Raw genomic sequence first — 21,716 nt, forward strand, 5'->3', positions numbered from 1 at the left:
ATTTCAGTCTCTCGATGTGCAAAACTGATAGAGACATACCCCAAGTGACTTACAGCTGTAATCGCAGCAAAAGGTGGCGCTACAAAGTATTAACTTAAGGGGGCTGAATAATTTTGCACGCCCAATTTTTCAGTTTTTTATTTGTTAAAAAAGTTTGAAATATCCAATAAATTTCGTTCCACTTCATGATTGTGTCCCACTTGTTGTTGATTCTTCACAAAAAATTACAGTTTTATATTTTTATGTTTGAAGCCTGAAATGTGGCGAAAGGTCGCAAAGTTCAAGGGGGCCGAATACTTTCGCAAGGCACTGTACCTTGGCTCAGTCATCAACTATGGAAAGATTCACCACCTCATCCAGATCAAACGGGGGGGCGACTATCTGTACAAAGGCACACATCATGTGTACAGTCCTTTCAAAGCACCTTTTTCTATATTGACTACAATGGATTCATTTTACCTTTTGCGAAAGCACAACATGGATAACAGCGCACAGAAAGTTAAAAATAATAATGACAATCACTCATTGGCCAAGCATGTTACAAGGAATCCGTCTCCAGTACAGAACCGACGCAGCTATCTGCGGCACCAACTCACACACACACACAGATGGTGGCGCCGTCCCTGCAAGACACTACTCAGGCCATCATGAGCAACTTGGGGTTCAGTGTCTTGTTCAAGGAAGCTTCAGCATGTGGACTGGGGAGAATGTGAATCAAACCGCCGACCTTCCGGTTGGAGACTGACCGCTCTACCGCCACAGCCGCTCAATAAAACTTAACTCTTAATGTGAACTCCAGGCATAGTTAATGCACTCATGAGTGTTTGATCTTGATGGTGGGAACAGCCTGCATATATGGTAAATGACAAGTCTGCATGTCATTCGAGAACAGACGAGCTGTTCCTGTGGTTTGCTTGGCAAGGATGCCCTGAGGTTTGGAAGCTGCCACGGTCTATGTGGTCAGCAGGTCAAATATATCTGGCAGCTCGTAGTCTGACTGTTCCACCGCCCACAGACTCGGTGTGTTCTTTAAACAAAAGCAACATTTTTTTCAAAAACAGCCTTCAAAGGAAGAGAAAGTTATCATTGGACTAAATCTTAACAGACATGATTTCATGCAAACCACAGCTGTGAATCTCTGAGATGATGGAAAACTACCAGCTGTACATACCCTATATGGTATGAGTTTGTGAACAAGAGAAATTGAGAAAATAAAAGTAATTCAAGTTGGTCTTGAACTGTATTAAATATAAGCACACTGTTCTATTTATGCACATCCATCTCACATACAGTGAGATTATAAATATAAAAGTCAGACTGTACAACTAAATAAAGATACTGTATATAGCCTGTGTTCACTGTAGAAGGGTCAGAGAGATTGTGGACTGATCACTGTGCTGTGCTTTGTCTAAACACAATTAGATGAATCATGCAGCAACAGCACATTCGTTTCCCCTTTCTGTAGTTTCACATGTGAAATCTGGAATACAGTAAATATTCAGTACCATCTCTTCTAAAAAGCAAAAGCAGATTGGAAGACAAGAAAAGAACAAAATGCAACTTCAAAGAAGGTTTAAAGACCTACACGGCTACATTTCAGGACACGTGCTGATAGAACAACCTACCCAACAATAATAAATTGAGGTGAAAAAAGGAAGGAGCATGGAAAACGTCCTTTGTGACACTGCCACTTACTCTGGTGAACACACGCTGATGTGCTCCCTCTCTCTCTGATCTATGGACTGTCAAGATGGATATTTGCTGAAATACTTTATCCCATTTCTGCTGCACCAATATGAACTGCCTCTGACACTTTCTGGAGGAAAGAGGGAGAAACCAACAAACACTTTGTTTCTGTGTATAAATGAATTCTTTGGTGATTAAAGCCACAGTAAGTGATATGTTTAAACACTTTCTTGTTTGTGTAATTTGGTCTGGGGAAAGATGAGTCAAACTGTCCACTGACCTTTCACATTGTGGTGAAACCCTGACATTTTGACTCAGGTTCAGGCTGAGAAGTATTTACAGCAAGGATGCAATGAAGGCAGATTGCCCTCTGGTAAGGATGTATGCAGGTAATCTCACAAGTCTTAAGTTCTTAAACAGCAAGTGCCTCACTTTGTGTACATGTTTGTCTATTTGTTCTACTCAGCGGAAAAAATAAAAAAATCTTGTGGTTAGCCTCTGCCAAGGGAATAGCATTTTCTTCAGACCAAACTAATACATACGTTTCCCCTGGTCAATCGCTCTGCTTTCCTCAGTTAAAAAATAAATAAATAAGCTAAATGCACAATCAGTTCTGCCAAAACAAATAATGCAGCCCCTGCGTCACTTTTGGCCTTGTGGTGATTTGTGGTTTCTGGCAGCCTAACGGTGGCCACTCAACCACACTACCCAACCGCAATAATGAAAGGTAATAATATCTTCCTGATGTTTATTTACAGCAAACACTAAATACCGACAAACCCAGCAGTGCTTGCTATTGTGGAAATGCCCAGTGAAGCTCCAAGGTCCAAGTTGTGGGTAACTGAGTGTGAAATAGTGTTGCTGAAAAGGGCTATCTGCACTCACCAAAGTATCTTTGGAATAAATACAGCTGTTATCCGTCATCTGTAGGAGAATAAATGCATGTGTATATTTAATGTTCTATTACAGCAACTTATTACAGCGCTACTTTATTATAGCAAAACTTTTTAAGAGGTTCAGGGCAAACCGGCAACTTCTGGTGAACTTAGTTTTGAAATTGATCCAATTAATTCATTAGCGAGATAAAATGTAGGTTTTCTACTTCTAAAGCAATTCATTCTTCCTCCTATGTACTATTGTGGGGTGCATAAGTAAATGGAAGAGGTCTTGGAGAATCCACGACAGCTCGGCAAACATTAACATTTTCATTCTCCTCTCATTGCTAACAGCCCCAGGGAGACCCATCCATGCGTATTCTATTAACAAAAGGCACGCCCAGCGCTCCCAAGTCTCAGTCTCGATGCACACATCCACAAATCCCTTGGCAAAAGCTGTTTGCGTTCACTAGAGCCTACAATAGGGACAAAGAAGAAAAAAAAAAAGAGACAAAGACAGAGAAGCTAGAGAGAGATGTGAAGAAAGTTAAATGCAGTATTGAAACTGTGTATAGAATCAAGTCAAAGAAGGGTCAAGGCAGACTAATGTCCATGATGAAGACAAAGCCTTACAGGAGACACTTTACAGCACGCTGAATAATTCTAAATTTGCAATGCATATTCGAATTAGGAAAAAAGGACAGCTTTCCTTCCTCTCTCTGTTTGTTCTCGGTATTAACGCAAACTAAATATAAATATGATTTGTGCAACTCTGACCTGGACAGTGAGGACAAAAATTCTCTTCGTCTATCCCCAATGAGGGGTGAGTGTTTCATGCGAGACAGATTGAACCATAAGGGGTGCCAGAGACCTGGTTCACACAGCAGCAGGCAACAGACTGGATTAAAAAAAAAAAAGCTTGGTACTACCCAGGGGAGGTGAAACAGAGCATGGCTGGGAGTCTGAATCTTCATACCAGGACTGGACAATACAAAAAAAGTCAACACTGTGCATTAAAGGCTAATATGTCAAATAGCTGACTGATGTACTGTGATCATATTGCTTCCTGTGTAGTAACTGGCTTCTTTACACACCTTAAGTTTTCTGCACTCACAAAACATGGACTGTGGGGATCATTTTCTTGTCTGATAGAAACTGAATGCGTAGTTAATTTCACAGTAGGTACAAGTAGAGACACATAGAGCTGCTGATGGCTGAAGTTGTTTGCCCAGCAGGTAAGCGACACATCACTGATATTTGCATCTATTCATTTGCACAAGGTCTCGAGCTTGCTGTGAGCTACAGCAGACCAGTCACGAGAGTAAAATGGTCTCCTTGGTGGGCAAACTTTAAGAACCAATCACACTTAAGAGCTGGCTTCTCTCAAGGAATAATCAAATATGCACAGTCATAGTCTGGCATTTTTGATGCCAATAATCTGGGAATGTTATTAATGTTGTCCCACTAGACTGGCAATATTCGATCATTTAAGTCTATCAGCAAAATGCACACCCAATATTTGGAAGTGTACATTTATCAACTGGGTGACAGGTAGGAAAAGAGTACAACATGCACTTAATGCACTCCCAATCAGTGTTAAATAAAATATTTCTCCTTAGATCTGTGTATTTTAGGACCATTAAAAATTTTAAGCCCACATTTAAGTTAGTCATAGATCAGGTCCAACAGGTTTTACAGTTATCTATGAGTTGAACTCTCCTGGACAGAGTACTGGGCTGTGCTGAGCTCTGATATGAAAGGTGTTTATCAAGTAATGGTATCCACAGTGGAGCCGCTGCAGGGCGCAGATAGCAAGCAGCTGTTTTGAGATCAGTTCTGTTCCAGCAGTCATACTAGTTGTTGCTATGATTAAAGATGGAGAGACAGTTCTTGGAACTTCTCCTGCCCTCTCTAGGGCAAGTTGTGACTGAAGCAGGTTAATGCACAAACATTCTGTTCTCAGACTTTTCAGCACGTTGTGTATACTTATTGCCATCCTTTTTTCCTTAACTTACAAGTTCCAGTTTTTCTGGAAGTGTAGCAATTTGTTTTCCAAAGTTTTCATGCACTTTATTTACCAAAACACACAACTACATTTAAAATTAAAGATAAATTGCATCTACTAGGGGGTCATCTCAGCATGCATATGAAATAATCGATTAAAAGGATATGTGACAGCAGGAGAGAGTGGGTACACGCCCCACAGTGAGGCTCAACCAAGATGGTAACAGGAAAATTTAACCCAGCCACATTCTTGTATATCTCTGCAATAGTCATTATGACTAGAAACAAGAAAAGACAACACTGCCCCCCAGGTGCAGAAAATATAATAACCGTCCAGAAGAGCAGAGTTGGGGTGATGAGAAGGAGACGCCATTTCAGCTGGCAACTTTAGTCTCCTGCATACAGAGGCCTGTAATAAGCTGCTACTGTTGCCTCGGCTGTGCAAAGTGCTTCATTAATGCTGACTGATGGTATTGTGGTCCTCGCCCAGCATCATCTAATATTTTAGTAACAGCAAATCTGTCAGCTCAACACAAAGAAAACCTCATAACTTCAATAAGCCAGTTTAGTTATAGCCACAGAAAATAGATGTTTTTCTATGTGTACAAATTAAACTATAGACCAAGTTAAGATCCCAAAGATGATATGAATATTCTCTCATTACCAGAACTTCACTAGGTTTGCATGTTCACAGTTGGGCCACTCCAGTCTGTGCCTTACCTTATAATAGGACTGTACCTTTTAATAATATATTCGAGCTGAACAGAACATCAACAGTGCTCCAAATGTGAGCCATACAACCATCTCCATCAAATCAAGCAGAGAGCCCGACAGCTCTTGAACCCCCTGTCTTCTTTTCACTCCGTCTCTCATATGCAGCTCAACTCATTGCGCCTGGATGTAGCTAATCTGGCTCTAAGTGGTGTGGGCGGCAGCAGGCAAGGGCACAAAGGGGATGCTGAGTAAAAAAAACTGTTGGGAGACAGCAGTGATTGACGGCTATAATTAGCCTGCTCAAGTTGCTGCGATGAAACGAGGCCGAGGGGAGGAGCTGGGGTGTTTAGAGCATCCAGTACACTTTGATACTGACAAACTTGCGTTTTTATGCAAACAAGTGTCACAATGTATAGGCATAGATAAAATATGCCTGCTGTAGTGCATTCCAATATACAATGCCTGGTACACCATACACATAAAAGTGGTTCAGTTGTTAAACTCTCTCCCACTTAAATATCAAAATCATTCTTTAGAAATTAATAAGGTTATCAAATTGTGAATAATAAAGTGTTGTGAGGAAATCATGCTCATCTTGCTTAAGTCTCACTGAGCAGTGCAGTAGCTATAACTCAAATGGTTTTACACACAAAACCAGGCGCATCTCACAGCAACATGCACTGAGCACTTAAACACAGAATCACAGCTTTACTGTGGCACAATTTAACCTGGGGGAACACACAATAATGGGCAACCCTGACAAGGCCTTGGAGCAACAACTTCTGATCACATTAATGGAAGTTTTGCACCCCGTCTTGCACCTCTTGGCTCCTTTTATGTGGAATATCATGTCACTGTTAGCATGCCCATTAAGGCAGAATGGGAAAGAGAGGGGTGCATCTCGCTGCCAAATGGCCCAGAGAAATGAGGATTCCATCAGGCTGACAGACCCCTCGCCAGCTTTCTGAAACGGTGTCATTTGCTTTAATTTGATTGTGGGGTTTTTGTTGCTTTTTTGGTGACCAATAATATGGCTTTTATGTAGCCCACCTGCAGATTTTCTTGTCTGGTCCTTCAGCAAACAGGTTTGTGTACCTATCTGATCTTTTCAGACCATTTACTATTCAGGGATATTTGAGAGCACTGTATTTAAACACGATTTTCCTTTTCTTCCAATCCTTCATCTGAAGCATCCGATCACCAACTGATTTCTGAGTAAAGGGGTGTGTTGGCCCATAAAAAACTTTCACAAAAGGGTGCTCTTCTGTATTCCAGCTCATGGCTCCTTCAGGCACCCTCCTTGCTTTGCAGAGCAGGATGAAGAGTTTCGGGACATCCTTCAAAATGGTGGACCGGAATGACTTCTAGGTCGAGTGAGCACAGAGGAGAAAGGAACGATCAAATAAAGGAGCTGGGATTTACTAATCAGTTGTATAAAGCCTTAGTAGCTCCAGAAGGAGCTGTGCAAAGTCAAGTGATGCTACAGTAGTTGAGTCCAAGTTTGCTACTGCTGAAGACTTAAAGCTTCGGGGAGAAAAAAATTAATAAATCAGCAGCTCCCCTCAGCTTTATGAAGCTTCATGCAATTTTTTTTCCTGCTATACATCCTGCAACTTTACCATTTTGGCTTATTTGCACCAGTCATAGCTGTATTTTAGCAGCACGTGGCTGGTGAACAGAGTGGAGCATTTAGTATATAAAGAACAAGATATTTTTCTCAGGCGTGAGACCAAAACAGAGCTTAAAAAAAGCCAATATTAGACATCCATTCCTCAAGTGACCAGAACTCCAATCAAACGCTACCTTTCTTTCAATAGCTGCCATTTGCCACTGTAACAAACTCACCACTTCAACTTTAAACGGCATTTCTGCTGCTCCCAAGTGGCAAAAAAATTATTTCAGGTTCAGCTTAAAACAGTGTCACCAAAGTCAGAACATCTATACAAACAGAGAGTGAATGTGAGTGGTTGTAACCCTGATTCTCAACTCCATGTTGAGTGGACATATCTTGCACCCTGTACTGTAGGGCACACGGACCCTTTCTACGCCAAATCCATTTTATACCAGTACTTAATATTTTTAATTTTATATTCATTTTCCCTTCAGACACACATGCAAGGAAACTGCCTCCTGCTATTGATGACTGGGATTTATAGGTCCAACAATTCTGAACAACTACTGCAGTTTCTGCAAGAGCCTTTCCATCCATCGTCTTCTGCATCACTGCCCACCTAACAGTTTGCAGCAGATAAGTTAGGAAAATGTGCTGTGATTTAGGACAATTGTCAGTATAGTTTCTGAAACACAGAATTCAGAGCTCCAACATCTCATGCAGTGATTTCTGACTGCTCCCAGCCTGCACTATATTTTACAGTAGGGGGGTGATTTCAGAGTACTGCCATAACCTAGTGTTGGCCAATTATCACTTACTGATGCATCATGTGGTGCAGTGCACTTCTTCTGACTTTCATTTCAACTTTAATGACTGTGAATGAGACGGTGTGCATGTGTTTACATTCACATTTGACCCCTTTCAACATCAAACACTGCCTTTAAGTAATCCAATGATGGTATGTTTCAAGATGCAAGAAAACCACTGACGTTTATATGCATCAGAGGACTCACTAGGTTTCCACAAATAAAACTTAACGTGTCACTACTGAAGGAGTGTGTTATGGCTTCAATCAGCTGAAATAACTAATAAAACTGGAAGCAAAATGCAGGTTCAGAAAATGGATACAACACTGAGAAATCACACTATAGTGACCCAACTGTGCATTATGGTATAACAGCAGGATTCCAGTGAACCATGATATTTCCACACTACCTGACAAGTAGCCTACTCACCATGCCCGGAATACCTCCCCAGGGAGGCATCCAGGGGGCATCCTAAACAGGTGCCCTAGCCACCTCAACTGGTTCCACTTAACGTGGAGGAGTAGTGGCTCTACTCTGAGCTCCTCCTTATTTACTCCGCACCCTATCCCTAAGGATGCACTCAGCCACTCTCTGGAAAAAACTCATTTCTGCCACTTGTATCTGTGATCTCATTCTTTCAGTCATGATCCAAAGTTCATGGCCATAGGTGAAGGTAGGAACATAGATCGACCAGTAATTTGAGAGCTTCGCCTTATGACTCAGCTCCTTCTTCACCACTGTGGACCGGTGCGAAGACTGCATTACTGCAGGATTGAGGAGATCTTCAAAGTACTCCTTCCACCAATCAACGACATCCTCAGTTGAGGTCAGCAACACACCACCTTGGCTTGGCTTTTACACAGTAGGGCCTGATGAATTTCTTTTAATTTTAATTTATTGAACATACGTTAACTGTGTGTCTGTTATTGTGCTGTTTTATTTTTATTTGCACCGATCTTATTTACTCTATTTTAGTAATTTATTGTAATTTTATTCTGCCATGTAAAATACTTTGGTCAGCTGGATGTTGTTTGTAAAGTGCTATATAAATAAATTTGATTTGATTTGACCTCCACTGTAAACAGTGTTAGCAGAGCACTGCTTTCCCCTCCTGAGCTGCAGGACAGTCCAAATTATTCTTCCATGGCCTCACCGAACTCCTCCCAGGCCCGAGTTTTTGCCATAGTAACTGCCAGAGCTGCGTCCCGCTTGGCCTGTCGGTACCTGCCAACTGCTTCAGGAGTCCCATGAGCCAACCAGACCCGATAGAGCTCCTTCTTCAGCTTGAAGACATCCCTTGCTTGCAGTGTCCACCACCATGTTCAGGGGTTGCCACCACGACAGGCACCGGAGACCTTATGGTCACAGCTCTAAGCAGCCACCCTGACAACAGAGGTGTGGAACATAGTCCATTTGGACTCAATGTCCCCAGTCTCCCTCAGCACCTGTTTGAAGCTCTGTCAGAGGTGGGAGTTTAAGACCTCTCTGACCAGGGCCACTGCTAGACGTTCCCAGCAGACCCTTGCTATATGCTTGGGCATGCCAGGTTTGTCCAACCCCGCCCGCCATCGAATCCAACTCACCACCAGTGGGTGATCAGGTGACAGCTCCGCCCCTCTTCACCCGTGTGTCCAAAACATATGGCCGAAGATCAGAGGAAACGACTACAAAGTTGATCATTGACCTCCGACTTAGGGTGTCCTGGTGCCATGTGCACTGATGGACACCCCTATGTTTGAACATGGTGTTTGTTATGGACAAACCATGACTAGCACAGAAATCCAATAACTCACCACTCGAGTTCAGATCAGGGAGGTCGTTCCTCCCAATCACACCCCTCCAGGTATCACTGTCATTGCCCACGTGGGCGTTAAAGTCCCGCAGCAGAATGACAGAGTCCCCCATGGGAGCACTATCCAACATGCCTGCCAGGGGCCATAAAGAGGCCGGGTACTCTACACTGCCATTAGGTGCATAAGCACAAATGACAATGAAAAACCGTTCCCCAACTGGAAGGCGCAGGGAAATGACCCTCTCATCCACCAGGGCAGACTCCATCACCTGATGACTGACCTGAGGGGCTATGAGCAAGCCCACACCAGCCAGTCGCCTCTTGCCCTGAGCAACGCCAGAATAATGGAGGGTCCACCCTTTGTCAAGACAACTGATTCTGGAACCCAAGCTGTGAGTGGAGGTGAGCTCGACTATATCTAGATGGGCACCAGCTCAGCCCCCTTCCCCACCAGTGAGGTGACATTCCAAGTCCCAAAAACCAGGGTTGATATCCGGGGTTTCGGTCAGCCAGGCACTTGGCCCCAGGCACTCTGCCCCAGCCACTGCCCAAAACACAATGCACCAGCCCCTTACAGCATCTTCGGCAGGTGGTGGGACCACCAGAGAGTGGCTCCACGTTATGGTTTCGGGCTGAGCCCAACCAGGCCCTGTGAGTATAGACCTGGCCACCAGGCGCTCACATGCTAGCCCCTCCCCCAGGCCTGGCTCCAGTGACCCCATACCGGGCAGGGTAAACGTGAGCCTTGATTTTTTTATTCATCATAAGTGGTCCATGAACCACCCTTTGTGTGGTCTGACACCCAGGACCTGTTTGCCACGAGAAACCCTACAAGGGACATATAGCCCCCGACAACATACTGTAGCTCCTGGGATCATTCAGGCACTCAAACCCCTCCGCCACGTTATGGTGTCGGTTCCAGGGACGGGTGCTTCTCCATTGCAGATAAAATGGCTCTACAGTCAGATGTCAACTACAAACCCAATTCCAAAAAAGTTGGGACACTGTACAAAATATGAATAAAAACAATGTAATGATGTGGAAGTTTCAAATTTCAATATTTTATTCAGAATACAACATAGATGACACATCAAATGTTCAAACTGAGAAAATGCATTATTTTAAGGGAAAAATAAGGCGATTTTAAATTTCATGGCATCAACACATCTCAAAAAAGTTGGGACAAGGCCATGTTCACCACTGTGTGGAATCCCCTCTTCTTTTTATCACAGTCTGCAAACGTCTGGGGACTGAGGAGACAAGTTGCTCAAGTTTAGGAATAGGAATGTTGTCCCATTCTTGTCTAATACAGGCTTCCAGTTGCTCAACTGTCTTAGGTCTTCTTTGTCGCATCTTCCTCTTTATGATGCGCCAAATGTTTTCTATGGGTGACAGATCTGGACTGCAGGCTGGCCATTTCAGTACCCGGATCCTTCTTCTACGCAGCCATGATGTTGTAATTGATGCAGTATGTGGTCTGGCATTGTCCTGTTGGAAGATGCAAGGTCTTCCCTGAAAGAGACGACGTCTGGATGGGAGCATATGTTGTTCTAGAACTTGGACATACCGTTCAGCATTGATGGTGCCTTTCCAGATGTGTAAGCTGCCCATGCCACACTCACTCATGCAACCCCATACCATCAGAGATGCAGGCTTCTGAACCGAGCGCTGATAACATCTTGGGTTGTCCTTGTCCTCTTTAGTCCGGATGACATGGCGTCCCAGTTTTCCAAAAAGAACTTCAAATCTCGATTCGTCTGACCACAGAACAGTTTTCCACTTTGCCACAGTCCATTTTAAATGAGCCTTGGCCCAGAGAAAACGCCTGCGCTTCTGGATCATGTTTAGATATGGCTTCTTTTTCGACCTATAGAGCTTTAGTTGGCAATGGTAAAAGGCACGGCGGATTGTGTTCACCAACAATGTTTTCTGGAAGTATTCCTGAGCCCATGTTGTGATTTCCATTACAGTAGCATTCTAAGGGCCCGAAGATCACCAGCATCCAGTATGGTTTTCCGGCCTTGACCCTTACGCACGGAGATTGTTCCAGATTCTCTGAATCTTTGGATGATATTATGCACTGTAGATGATGATAACTTCACACTCTTTGCAATTCTTCTCTGAGAAACTCCTTTCTGATATTGCTCCACTATTTTTCACCGCAGCATTGGGGGAATTGGTGATCCTCTGCCCATCTTGACTTCTGAGAAACACTGCCACTCTGAGAGGCTCTTTTTATTACCAATCATGTTGCCAATTGACCTGATAAGATGCAAATTGGTCCTCTAGTTGTTCCTTATATGTACATTTAACTTTTCCGGCCTCTTATTGCTACCTGTCCCAACGTTTTTGGAATGTGTAGCTCCCATGAAATCTAAGATGAGCCAATATTTGGCATGACATTTCAAAATGTCTCATTTTCAACATTTGATGTGTCATCTATGTTGTATTCTGAATAAAATATTGAAATTTGAAACTTCCACATCATTGCATTCTGTTTTTATTCACATTTTGTACAGTGTCCCAACTTTTTTGGAATCGGGTTTGTATATCAACTTCACATACTTTTATAAAGCTACACTTCCAATTTCAAAAAAAGAAACTCTGCTTTCACTACTTTACAACTGTGATGGTTTACCTTGGTTTGTATAGTCAGAGGTTTAAACTGCTGTTTTATTTTTCTTCCTCTGAAAATGTTCAAATGCAAGGTCATCTATCCGCTGTCAAGAAGGTAGGAGTCATGTCATACACCAAAGATATGTAGAGCACCTTCAGTGGCTGCGGCGTTGGAGGTAGAAACGATGCCTCTGGGGGGCTTTACACTGACAGCTCAGCCTCAGTCAGAGCATGAGCCGAATCAAAATTTGATCTACTCTTTCAAACCAGAAGGTACAAACCAATGAACTGTACCTGACCTCACCTACATGAAAGTGTGTAGAATTTCAAGCTCAGAACCAATGCTGATTTAAGGATAGTTACTGTGCATTTTTAAAAACTATTGCTGCTCTTTTTGATATATAACAAGGGAAGTTTTTGGGATAGATGTGTTGTAGAAAAGGTGCAATGATATAGACACTTGAACGTGTAAAGAAAAATGATAGTGTTGTGCATTTAGACAAACAATTTGGGTAATTTCCTTTAGCAACTTTAGGTACAAGTAATAGACTGGGATCCATAAAGTCTCTTTTTATGCTGCCACACCAACAATAGCCACAGGAGGAGGCATTATGTTTTCAGGTTATCTGTATGTCTGTCAGGCTCATTGCTGTAAAAGCAATAAGACCTGATTTCATTCATTTATTTTCCAAATTTGCCATGAACATCCAGCTGTACTCAAAAATGGATGGATTAGATTTTGGTGGTCAAAGGTCCAGGTTGGTAAGGTCATGTCTAGTGCCATTCCCGTGAATTTGACTGGCGAAGGCATACAACTGTAGGCATATTTACTGATGGAAACTAGCCATAGTGGTCCTCAAATGAAATCTGCATAGGTATAAGCAAAATGATCAGATATCAAAGCCATGCACCCCTAAAACCTGAGAATGGAGTGAAGAATTATACTGCTTATTCTGCATCATTTGCATTGTTTGCACTGTTTGTTGCTGTCAATATTGCTTTTAATACTGCTTATTTTGTTATATTAAACAACCTTATGCTGGTTTACTGTTTGCACATTGAGAGCCGATGTACCCGAGTCAAACTGTCCATCACACCTAGCCAATAAAGTTGATTTTGATTCTGAAGAAACTCTGGTGCTAATATCTCTAAATTACAAACGATGCATGCAGTCTTTTATAGTCATAATCGTTTTTTTTTCCAAAAACTTAAATTCTGTATGTGGGAACAAATTATCTGCTTCTGTCAAAGTGTCCTCTCCCTCATGCACACAGTCTCCTATCTCCCCTTTTTCTGCCCTAAAACAGACAATCAGCCCAATACTGTGCAGCTCTAAACCCATTGTTTACCAGCAGGTTTAATGCAGCGAGCCCTTAATTGCGTTCATTATCTAAAGCTCCAGGTCCGGGCCAAGGTTGCAGAGAGAGATGGGGGATTTCTGTTATCTCTTGTTTATTCAAAAAAATATACAACAATAACTGGCAGTACTGTAGATAGTAAGTAATAAGCACATATTGTAGAAATAAATAATGAAAAAGGAAAGGATTTCTTCTGCACTTTTATCAACCCCAATTTCCACAGAGAAAAGAAATAAGGATGTGTGGGCCATCATAACTTAAATACATACTGAATGTCTGTAGGAAAAGTTTGTGTGTTGGGGGGGGGGGGGGCAAAGGAGAACGGGCAACAACAACATTTTAAAACTGACGCCATGCTCTAATTCAGAAACATCCACAGAACACAGTTGAAAACAGCTTCTGCGTGACAGAGGAGAAAAGGCTTCACTAGGACCCAGGTGCATTTTCTGTTCATACAGTAGTGAGGTGTAAAAATGATAAAATTAAATATCTAATTACATCAACAAGCAGGTCAGCTTTGGTTCTGTAAAATCTCCAATTAAGTGGCATTCTGTTAATAACAACATTCGACTCTGAATGAATTTATTACAAGCAGCTGGCAGCAAACCATGTGCTGATTCGGACTCGGTAAGGTGTAAGCTCCCAACCCAGTGAGTTACATCAGATGACATATGTAGGGGCAGATGGGACGGATGGTTCTTCCAGGTTTATTTATCAGGGATGTCGGCATCATGTTGTACCAACTGATCAAGCCAGGTGCCAAATCAGATAACAAGCTGATTGATGAAAGCTGCTCTAACAAACACCCACCTGACAATTGCAATGTGGTTGCTTGACTCAAAACATTTTTTGGAAATCTTGTAAATGGAATGCAAAAGTAAATAAAATCTGTTTCTCATTTAGTCACAAAAAAATAATTGCAGGCTTCCAAACTTTATAGGTTATCTGATCACAGATGCTGCAAAATTATGAGATGTAAAACACTATAATCGTACACTAGTATGTGGCAGCAATGATTAGTCTTGCTGGTCTCACAGGTACAACATCTGCAGAAACCAAAAGCTTTCAGTCCAGCTGGACACTGGTAGATTCAGACAGAACTGCATGACCATGTGCTCTTGTCTATTGCTTGCACAGTAATAATCATTCGCTTGCCCTCTTTCACTCTCTCCCCCTCACCAGTACCTGGCAGTCATCCTGCAATACATAGCAACTCTGGCAGAACCTCCAGAGACTTCTCTCCTTAACTCCCACTCTGGTTTCCTTTTTAATTCATCCTCTTACCATCTTGCTGACACATGCCGAGAGAAATGCCTGAAAAGTTGCACACAGCTCAGCCGATACAGAAATAGAACAATTGCAGGAAGAAATGCAGGAACTCAGAATGAGTCTCTTGTGACCTGTCACGCTGACCCCTCTGCAAAACATCACAAGGAAGTCAGGGCAGTTAGCCAACTCCAGCTACAATGATGCCAAGGATAAAACGGGCCTTCCCACGTGGCTCCACAGCTTTTAGTGTAACAGGTGTGCTGATCATAATAAACTCTGTCAGCTTCAAGTCAATCATTCAGGCAATTACAGTACGCTGAGCATATTCAAAGACTGAATGTTGACCTCACTTAGGTCCCTATGAAAACTGAGCATTTAAAGAAATATACAGTTTGACAGTCATTTATTTTTGGCAATGTTAAAAACAAGAATGAGCACTGGTGTGAACTATGACCTGTTCGCCATGGATGCTAAAAGCACATTAAGTCTACAGGACTACAGACACGAGTGGGCTTTTTTCATAGGAAGCTGGACAAGATGCCACGAGGCAGAGAAACAAACACTGGCTGATTATTCTAGTAAGGAGGCTGATTGTTCAGGATTTAGTAGGTGGGACAAATAGCCATTTCTGTAATTGTGTCGCCACATTATTGAATTTATAGCCCCTTTTAATATGGCAGAACATGTCAGGAAGGAAAGTGGAAAGGTGGAAGTCTTTTTTATCTGAGAGAAAGAATGACAGTTCCATTACCCCAGAGTCACACATGCTGCCTGCAATCCAACAAGATGACTTTTCCCCAATGAGAGCTTATCAATACTGAAGGCATGCCATTTTGAACCATCAGTAGCGAAGGGTCCCATTGATCACAGCCTGAAAAGTCAATCTTGGTTTTCACTAATCAAAGCCCACAAAGATTTGTGAGTCATCTTTGGACTGCACTCACATGGAGCAGTGTGTCAACCATCAAACTGAATCTGATAAAGGGAATCTTCTCCAGGGTTGTGACATTATTGATTATTTCTTACTGGAGTCAGAGAACAGCATAACCCTGGGATCAGGTGGTTTTCAAAACAACCCCACATCTTTAAACACTGGATTTAAAGGGTTAGTGGTAGAGAGACATTCACTTAGTATCCGCAATTTCACAGTTTATTAATGCAACTCAGTGCTTTTCCACACAACAGGAGATGCAATGTAGAAAGTGTCAGCAGTGTTAATTTTCTCACCTATTTAGTCTTTGTCAGGAGATCAAAAGTCCATTTAAGTTTCAGTCACATATAATCAGAATCAGCTTTGTAGGCCAGGTGTGCTGGACATGAGGAATTTGACTCTGGTACAGCGGCTCTTAGTGTGCATGTACATAACCCCATGCAAGGCAACAGCAAGGGGCAAGTAAACAATAGACCAAGATAAGGATGTGTAGTACAACAAAATAAACAGTATAAACAATGCAAAAAAAAAAAAAAACAGTGTAAACAGTCAGTAAACCGTGCAGTCAGACAAAAGAACATTCATTGGGAGACAAGATAAAAAATAGAATAAAAATAAAGTACTTAAAAATAAAAAGAGACCTGTACGAATGTGTATAATCTGTTCAAGGTATATTTACCGGTATTGCGCTGGGGGTTATTCCAATAAGAATCCAAACACCAAGAGCAGAATTCCACATACTCATCTTTTTTTGAGAAAAATATTTAGCTTCTAGATTTTATCCAGTTTCATAATTTTCAAAAATCCTTACAAATACCTTCCTTAATCAGAAATTAGCTGTTAATACCAAGTCCTCTTTCAGTGTTATCAGAAATTCCAACTACCCTAAATACATTTTTATCCTGTGAACAGTGAAGCCAATACAATCTAATGTTAATGACCTTTATTTCAAAGCTGTATGGCTGCACAACCAAGAGCCAGTGGATTTAAACTTTAATATCTATGAATAATTAAAGCTCTGGGAAAGGACCATTTAACTGGCCCATAAAGATGACGGGAACTGCCGTGTTAAATGCTGAAATTCTGAATAGACCTAGAATAGCCCTCATTTGGAAAATGTTACATTACAGTACTTCATTTTTTGGTCAGTAAGGTTAGAAGCCAGACTTGACAAGCCGATGAAAAGATGAATCCCCACCAATGTATCTAAATGCTACATAACCAACAGACTATTCCCAGCTGTAAGCCAGCTGCCCTGACTAATAATATTTATTTAACACATGAGCTTGTTAGGGGCTTGTTTGAGCTGTATAGGGCTTCTATAATACCAACAGGATTAAAGAGCTCCAGGATGAGACAGCCTGAAAGGTAACGCCGTTGCTGAGCAAGCCATCTCAGCAACTACAGAGCTCAAGCCTGTAAGAACGTCTGTGTGTGTACACTACAGGCTGGGAAGGATCACTGTGATAACCATAGCCTTGGCAGAGTAGAGCCTCACATTTGAAAAGATTAAATAGTGAGAGATAAATTAAATCTCCCCGTCATCGATCTTTGATGCCAAGTGCCATTATACACAGCGGAAGAAGAGAATGACAGGTCTTAAAGAAAACAAAACCACATTTTTGGCTTAATGTGAGTACTCCAAGTCATCATCTTTGCAAGCATTAATGACGTTTGCCATCACTAGTGGGCAAAAACTCCATTACACAGGCATAAATGCATAAAGACTCAAACTAGGGCCGCTGGGTAAACAAGACTGCCTCTTTTTCCAGAATCCATAATGAATACTTTCAAAGTTTTGTACTTTTGCTTAATGCATTACCAAAAGAAAAAAAAAAAAAAAAAAAAACTTAATTTATGTTTTCCATATTCTGAGCAAACTTTGACCAAACAAAACTTACAAGGTCAGGGAAATGATAATGCAACAGTCAACAGGAAGGGGCATCGTCTCTCTGGCCCAATCCTGTCAAACAATTCCTGTATTTCTAAGTCTCTTGCTGGCAACTTCGGCCCTGCTCTGTCCTTCAGGCTGACTGAGAGGGCACACAGGCTGAACTTGGGCCATCAGCAAACGCGTGATGGATGGGTTTGGGCAAGTCGGCATGTCGGGCATGTTGAGAGGCAAGATGGCATGCTCCAGATAAATGCCAGTGCTTAAGATTTTAAAGCATTCTCTTCTCCTAATAAAGATGTCTATCATCTGTGAATAAGTAACCTTATCACCCTGCCAAGTTGGCAGTGAGCAAGGGGTGGAGGGCAAGATCAACAACCCACAAATCAATCACACATAAACAACACGACAAGATGAACTTGCCTATGATTACAATTCCAAGAGAATACTGCAGCATAAAAACTGATAATGAAAGCCAAGAAGCACTGCCAGTAATAGCATCAAGCTAATAAAAGAGATAAGCTATCAAATGGGAAGCTGACTTGCGGTAAAAGGAACAATATCAGTTCTCATTCTTTCTGATGAAGTGGGGGGCTTTTCATAGCTGGAGTAATCCAGATTAAAAGAACAGTCTTTTCAAAATATCAAACTTTAAACTAATTAAAAACAATACCATTAAGACAAAGTCTTGGCGGACAAGCATGATAAACTGAAGATGCAGAGGTACACATTCTACAGCAGGTTATATCCCATAGTCTGACATTATACATCCCATATTACAACAGTGCTATTTTATATACACAAGGGAAATATTCTAAACAAGGAGGGTCAAGAGAAATGATCAGAAAAGGGGGTAAGCTGACAGAAGAGGAGAAGGTACATGACAGGGGCTGTGTGACTGAAATATGCGTCATCCTCCTCACTCCATCAACTCCAATACTCACACTCAGATGATGCATGAAAATCCATTTATGCTACAAGCTGGGAGGAAGGAGGACAGAAAGGAGACATGAGATACAAAGGATGAATGGAAGGACATGTGTACCTCTACTGGTTGTGGATGGCCAAAACCAATGGGACCACTGAGCAAGTTTCACAGCTGGTGTTGATGACAGGTTCTCAACAGATCACTCAGACACGGTATTTAGATCTGTCACTGTCTTGATAAGTAAAATCACCCAAGGACTGATTGTTTGGTCTTAAAGCAGATGCTACTTTTGTATACAAAACATTATAAAAAGGTCCGTGTGTCTGAAATTTGAGCTGCCATTAAAGTGTTGGGAAAATCATTACATCTGTATCTGTCAGGAACTTAATTGAATTCCATATTTTAATTCAATACTGAAGTCATTACACAGACAGTCTTAATTATTTCGCACAGAAGTTGATAGCTATTCTTTTCACCCAGCCAACCAACATGTATGGAGACTGTGGGAATGAGTATGGCTGTTGAACCATGTTAAACCGATGCCCAGGGTAGTGTGGGCGAGAGCTATGCTTTATAAATTGGACCTCACAACCTAGGAAACAAGGTACTTCAGTAAAAATTGACTCTTACACTTATTTGCTGCCATGCCACAATAACAAAATCTATTTACCAGAGCACAGTGAAAAACAAGAGCTGTCCACTACTTTATTTTTTACTGTAGCTTATACAACTATCTTTGTCTCTTACCTGTATTTTCTTGATTGGCCATTGCTGTTCCCCTGATTTATCAGTTTTGCTGACGATGATTCTTTGATCAAAACATTGTCACATCTTTTCCTATATGTTGCACATAAAATAAAGTTGCTCTTTTGCATCTTTAGAGACTTTTTGACAGTAAGTGTGGCATCGTCTATGCAATGGGCTGTTAATTTCAGCATTTCAACAAGATGGAAACATATGCTACATAAAGTGAGTAAAATAAAATGACTGCTGATGCTTCTGTCTTTCATAAATTCCTGAGTCTATGAAATACCGTACAGTCTGTGCAAGTTTGAGCATTCTTGCAGGAAACGTCATTTGGGATGTTTCTGACTTGCGGATCCAGGTGTTGGACATCCTCTTTAATTGCCCCCCCATGGTTTGCCTGTCTGTAACACACCTGGACTTGCACAAACCAACAGTTGCTACTGTCACAAAGGCATGTTTTACCATCTTTGTCAAAAATCAAAACTGTTCATGAAGAACAGTTTTGTTTTGATGTCCTCAGAATTCCCTCAACTATTTAAATCAATGAAGGATATAAGTGCTTTGCTTCTGGTTCCAGAGTGGACAGACTGAAATGTATGTTGATGTTTCAGAACTTCAGTTCCGTCATTTCTGTGCCGTGGCATGCATGTTTCCCTAAGCTTTATTCCATTTAATTTCAGATTGGTTTAAAACTCACTGACGACCACGTTTTCAGGAGACAAGTGTTTGTTTGCCAAAGCTGGGCCAATGTGTGATCTGACTGTGTGTCAAAAGTCCATTTATCTTGCCGAACAAGGTGGCAGAAGCTGACCAGGATTAAAGAACTGGGTCTCTGGCTGACTCACCTTCAGCATTCTTTCAACTCGGAATGAGAGTGCTCCATCATCCAACGTGCTCCGTGACACCAGCTGGGCAACCGGGTGGAAAGAGCAATGGGGTGTCGTGCTCTCCACAAGCACCTTCCTCATGGCTCGACCAAGCCTGCTTTGGTTTCACCTCACACAGCAACTGCACAAGAGCAAATAAGAAGCATTTTGTTGGTGACGCATGATCAAGGTCATTACAGCAGTCTGAAATAATAGGGGTGTGCAAAAACATCAGCACTATAAACACACAAAATCTCACTTAGGCAGGAAGATAATGCAGGAACTGTTTAGCTTTACAAAAGGCAACCCCGCTGTTTGATTCTCTCCTTCAACTTGTTTTCCAACAAGAACATGCACCACATTCATTTTAATTAGAAATGGTGGGCACTGCATGATAAAAACATGCATTTTAATTTAATCTAATTACCTGAAAAGCAGGACTATCCATAACTGTCACTTTTTAATCACAAGGTTCCTTTACAACAGCAACCAGCTATGTGAAACTGGAAGACTCTCATCACATCCTCATTGGCAATAAATGGTACTTTGGGAATATGTGGAGAAAAAAAAAAAAAAAAGTGTAAACATGACTCACATTTTCCAGTCTTTAAGAACATTACAAGACTTATGTAATTGCCATGCATACAATGCATGCACACATTTTAAAATATAGAAATATGTATCTGGAATGCATTGGGAGTTCTTTCACATTTGCCCCCAAACAGTCATGCTGAAAATCTAAGGCAAATTTTCATTTTACGGCCCGTCAGCTCCCTGATACCGAGCAAATGAATGCAGCAGCAAACAAATCTATCAAATCCTACATCAAAACAACCATGCTCGCTCTCTCGCTCTCTCTCTGACTTAAGGACACAAACAGCAGAAGGGAGAAGTGGTATTGAAAAGAACAGGAGAAATTGTGGACAGTACTGAATGTATGACCCAGCCTGCTGACCAAAGAAAGGGGGAGCCTTTTGTCTCCAATCCTGCATAACTGCAAACATTTGATCACTGTTGCTCCTACGATCATGTTTAATACACTGGAGCATTCCTCTATAATAAGCAACATCTATTCGCAAGGCTAAAAAATGAACAGCTACAATTATACAACAGCATTTCAAAAAATAAAGGGTGGACAGTGCCCCAGTTTCACTAATGTCTCATAATTAGACCAGTTCAGATGACACTACATGGACCTGTCTGTTGACCCTGTGATGTGCATGTTCCTCCGACTCCAATTTGCAATGCAGACTGGGAAAACAAAGGGTCTTTCAGAAGCTTTGATGTGTGAAGATGGGCAATGAAAAGTACAGGTTGTAACAGCTACAAGAGCGCTGACATATAGGGCACCATCAGTTCAGTTCAGTGCGTCTCATGGGGTATTATGGTGGGTAGAAAATGTCAATTTCATGCCATATAAACTTTGATTAAAGAGCCTAATGGATACCTGTCTCAAACATGACAGGTTAATCAATGTCTTCTCACAAGCTTTTTGTCCATTTCTGCTTGAGCGTTCTTTGCCGTCAACAGGAATTGCAAAAAAAAAAAAAGAAATGGAAAAGACAAGCACAAGATGAGATATTAGACCTTTAATTAGAGGCACATTGTGAGCCACCGCCTA

At 41.7% G+C, this 21,716-nt stretch overlaps 1 long non-coding RNA gene across 1 annotated transcript in view; it reads right to left on the reverse strand.

Moving 5' to 3' along the window:
* Positions 1 to 21,716, reverse strand: part of LOC109966536 (uncharacterized) — a 73,797-nt gene that overhangs the window by 37,964 nt on the left and 14,117 nt on the right. The window contains exon 2 of the long non-coding RNA XR_002275785.1: positions 20,075 to 20,237. This is a non-coding gene — a long non-coding RNA (uncharacterized LOC109966536). The remainder of the gene's footprint in view (positions 1 to 20,074; positions 20,238 to 21,716) is intronic.

This window comes from Monopterus albus, unplaced genomic scaffold, assembly GCF_001952655.1.
Source record: "Monopterus albus unplaced genomic scaffold, M_albus_1.0 scaffold113.1, whole genome shotgun sequence".
In the NCBI taxonomy this organism is placed as follows: domain Eukaryota; kingdom Metazoa; phylum Chordata; class Actinopteri; order Synbranchiformes; family Synbranchidae; genus Monopterus; species Monopterus albus.